Source organism: Centruroides sculpturatus, unplaced genomic scaffold (assembly GCF_000671375.1).
Source record: "Centruroides sculpturatus isolate CEXI.00-Female unplaced genomic scaffold, Cexi_2.0 scaffold3567, whole genome shotgun sequence".
NCBI classification, from domain to species: Eukaryota; Metazoa; Arthropoda; class Arachnida; order Scorpiones; family Buthidae; genus Centruroides; species Centruroides sculpturatus.
In genome coordinates, this window is record NW_019388105.1 from 629 (window position 1) to 5,136 (window position 4,508).

Genomic DNA, 4,508 nt, shown 5'->3' on the forward strand with positions numbered 1-4,508 from the left:
TACCAAGGTAATACTTAGACAAATTATTATAGCCTAGTTTAACATTTTTACATAGCCATTTAAATTATTTCTGTCGTTTAAACATAGTTTGTCAAAAATTATTATTAAAATTGTGGGGGCCGAGGGGGGAGAAATTTAAAAAACTCGACGAACGATAACATGTGATATATATCGTCATCGTCTCCCTTGCCGTTTGGACTGCCGAGCGGTAACAATCAACGACATGTGGAAGCAGTTGAGTCAGAGATAGATGTTTCGTTTACAAACAACGCAACCGTTTATTAAACACGAAAGAAGCTTACAAGATTTCTGCGATCTTGGAAGTTCTGCGGCCTCTGGGTCTTCCTCTCCTTTCCAAGCTAGTCCCATTTTGAAGGAGTGTCCCTTGTTCGCAAATGAACAATTCCATCACGTCTCGACGACTCCGGGACGATGCGGTCGACTTCCATTGATGGAAAGATGTCGATCCGAGGTCAGGAGATGGAGACGAAGATGGGTGCGAGACACACACACAACAACAACAGATCCGTCACTTGGAACTTTCGGGAGAAGCTGTCGCGTCCTCGAATTTCCAGGGTTTTATCCGTTTTCTCTCAGATTCCCCCTTTCCAATTGGTCTCTCCTTGTCACCTGATGACAATTCGAAACCTTTCGAGGGTGCGGGAGAGGTCAAAATCGAAGTTTAATTCGATCTCCAACCGGAAATGGTTGACGGACTTACATTCTTCTATTGTTTAAAAGTTAGCGTCGCGTTTTCATAAAATAAATCTATTTCTAACTACTATATTATTTTCTCTAAAACAATTATTTTAACGTGAATTTTAATGAGGGTTCGGACCTGTCCAGAGCCTCACAAAATGCACACAAAATATACAGTATTTATAATTATGTAGTTGAATATTCTTTATAAATTCTGTGAATGCTTCTTTCTGATATGCCTGTTATCTTTGTTACCATTTTCACTATATCATTCACACAGATTTCTGAATTCATGTCAGTTAAAGAATTAAACAAATTTAACATTTTATCTGAGCTCCTTGATGGTTTTCGTTGTCAATGTTTAACTGTACTTACATTTAAGTTTTCCATTTTTGTAATTTGACAATGCACAAAGCTTGAAATAACAATAACTATTGTAATGAATGGAAAACAAAACCAAAACCAGTTTATTTTTAATGATTCAGAATGTGCAAATATTCATTAAAAATAACAATTTAACATATGAAATAGCAACAATTATAAATGTAGTTAAGTGACCGGAATTTGATTAATGATTTTATAAATAATGAGGAACTAATTTCTGCGGACGAATGATATGCAACACTGTTTCTAATTGATGGATGTAGGTTTAAACCAATAAAAAAAAAAACGGGGTGTCATAGTTTGTTTATGGTAGGCGACAACTTATGATAAATAGGCTATAGATATTTGTGTACGTTTTGGAAATTTCATCTCTCGTCTTTCTTCCACATTTGTTGGATATTTTATATGTATAATTGATTTGCCATCGACTACATTTAAGTCCTTCCTTAAATCATATTTCTGTTTCCAGTGTGTTTCTGTCCACTCCTGTTTAAGTGAATTCTGTTTTGAGCAAATGTACAAAACTCGATTCTCATTTTGCATTTTATGAAAAAAAATCAAGATGTGAATGGAAATTAACTCTGTACAGAGATATTTCTGTAAGTGCAAAGTAAAGGTAGATACATGCTAGACTTTTCTGCCCAAACATATATCACTTTTCTGTTTTCTGTTCCCAAATGGTGATACTTTAGAAGACCAAATGGGTGGCACCGTCTAGAAACTTGGCATCCTCTTTTCTGTTGTATTGTTTGAATAATAGGGTGTCCACGAGCCATATTGTGTACGTTTTGGAAATTTCGTCTCTCGTCTTTCTTCCATTTAGACTGATGGCTTGTGAGGAGTACAGAAATGGAGGTCAAACAGGAGTGTTTTTGGCACTCTGTTGGCAATAAATAATATAATTTTTCTGTTGGAGTGCATTATTCCATTCAGAAAAAATTTAGCGTGTATCTCGAGTCCAAATAACTCTAATTGTGTCGGTCTATAGAGATTGGATTTAAACGAGAACTTAATATTCCATAATTAGCTCTCTGGTTTTAATTTTATACATAAAATTTTAAGTTATCGGCATTGTAATGTTTACGTTTTTATTTAACAGAATCGGGCGATCGGGCAGATTCGGCCGGAAGGGCGTCGCCATCAATTTCGTGAAGAACGACGACATTCGGATTCTGAGAGACATCGAACAGTACTACAGCACGCAGATAGACGAAATGCCCATGAACGGTAAGACATCATCTTTGTCCTTCTGGGGACAGTTCCCAAATGATGAAAATCTCGTAAAATATCTAGTCATGATTACAAATTATACGCTATCCTGATACTTTTTTTTAGAAAATAATTTACAATACAGCGAAAAAATTATTTTAATTATATTTTTCTTTTTTTCAGTGGCTGATCTTATTTAGAAACCTGCTATTTTGAAATTGTCACCAGTAGCTTTTTTGACTGATCTGTTTTATTTCTCACATTCATAAGAACTGTACATCATATTCTCCATTAATGTAACCACTTTTGTAAATGTATTAAAAGTAAACTTAATTCTCTAAATGGTCACAGTTTGAATGTTGTCTCTGCTCTGTTTGCCACCACTTGGGCAATGGCCAGAGAAGAGGTGGCACCCGGGCTGGGGGCGTTCCTGACGTGCAGGATGCGTCTTCCCGTCTCGCCGCGTCCGCACTCGAACACGAAGTCGTCCATCAAATTTCCCCGTCCGTCCAACGCCTGGGCTCTGACTCCGGAGGGACCCCTAAAAAACAAAACATTAAATTTGAATCATCTGCTCGGCTCTCCGTTTATATACAAGCTGAAGGTCTAAGTCTACGGGTTTGTAAATATGTAAATACATGAGGATAACATGCAGTGCAGCCAGGTTTTAGTAAATGTAATCTATTACTAAATAACAAACTTATCCTAAAGATAGTTTATTAGATCAGTTCATTCCATAATTTCATGGCTACGATCGAAGAAAAAAAGTCAAAAGGTGCTCCGAAATAATATACAGAGTAATTTAGAAAACTTAACAGATGCAAACATTCACGAAAAAGAAGTCATTTCTGTTATTTTATTGTTTTCCACATAACATCAAAGTTATGAAGTCATGCTTCAAATATTAAGAAATTACCACCCCAAACAAAATCTCCAGTTAAAATGCAATAAAACTTTCAGAGAAAATTAACAATGTAGAAGTGGAAGAAGAAAAAATATCTACATGTAAAATGTTAATAATAATCTTTGTATAGGTTCTGCCCTTTATGCATCCCCACAAAAATATTCGGAGAGCAAGTCGGCCAAGGAACAGTCATCGAGGCCAGCTCATCATCTACACGTATTCCCTGATGGTGGTGGCATTTCATCACGCGGGGAATACCAAACAGTTCCGGTATATCCCGGTAACCGTTGATTGATTTTCACCATTTCTTTTTCTAGAAGCAGCGGAGTAAAAGTTTTGATGCAAAAACAGTGTTCATTTATTATGTTAATCTGGCCAGTAAATTGCACCCCACCTTTTATCTTCCTTAGCAAATGCACTAATTAATTGCCATATTACTTGTCATTACTCATTTAAAATGTATACAATAATCAAATAACAATACGAGTATAGGCCAACGTAAGCAAAATTGCTAGATTGAATTAAAAATATGTTTACATACAATTAAAATAATAATCTATATATCTATATATTTTTATATACAACAAAAAATATTATGTCTGGCTGATGAGGGTCTTGTGTACTGAAACGCATATCAGTAATAAAGTCGCAGTTTGATGTTACCAGTAACAATGTGATAAGTCTCTGTTATCTCTACTCTAGTACTAGAGATACCAGTTTCAACAATTTTCAAGATAAGAACCTCTTTTATAATATTCAAGTAGGTTTATTTTTTTTTTGTAGCTTTGAATTATAACTGATTTGAAAGAATCATTTTAGATTCTTTTGAATAGCTTCATTAATTATAATAGGAACAGTTAATAATAATTACAACCATTTTGGATAATTTAGTGCATATTTTACTGCTAGTAAGTGGGAAGATTTTTCATCAATTGTTTAATAATAAGTTAATTTGTTTCTCGGCCAGAAAATATAATTATCTAAATCACCGCATGGAATGATGGCCAGATAACAGATCTCAGACTTATGTTTATATACAATTAAAATAACAAAGTCTAAGATTCCATTACAAAAGAAAATTTCTCAAAACTAACCTGTTGTAGAACAAATTCACGTAGAAACTGACACTAATTACAATCTACAATTTAAAACACCTAAAACAGTTTTAAAAATCTATATATATGAAAAATCTCAAATGGGTCAGTCTGTAAATATTATTTCCACCCACACTGCACATTACTATGAGGATTGCATTATAAACAGGCCTAAATATAAATAAGTTCCATTACAAACATGTTAATTATACATTACC

The 4,508-nt window shown here is 34.4% G+C and overlaps 1 long non-coding RNA gene across 1 annotated transcript; it reads left to right on the plus strand.

The window, feature by feature from the left end:
* Positions 1-2,148: 2,148 nt before the first annotated feature.
* On the plus strand, positions 2,149-2,634 carry LOC111616784. The gene is made up of 2 exons (XR_002755316.1): positions 2,149-2,310; positions 2,476-2,634. It is a non-coding gene; the product is annotated as an uncharacterized LOC111616784 (long non-coding RNA).
* The last annotated feature ends 1,874 nt before the right edge of the window (positions 2,635-4,508 follow it).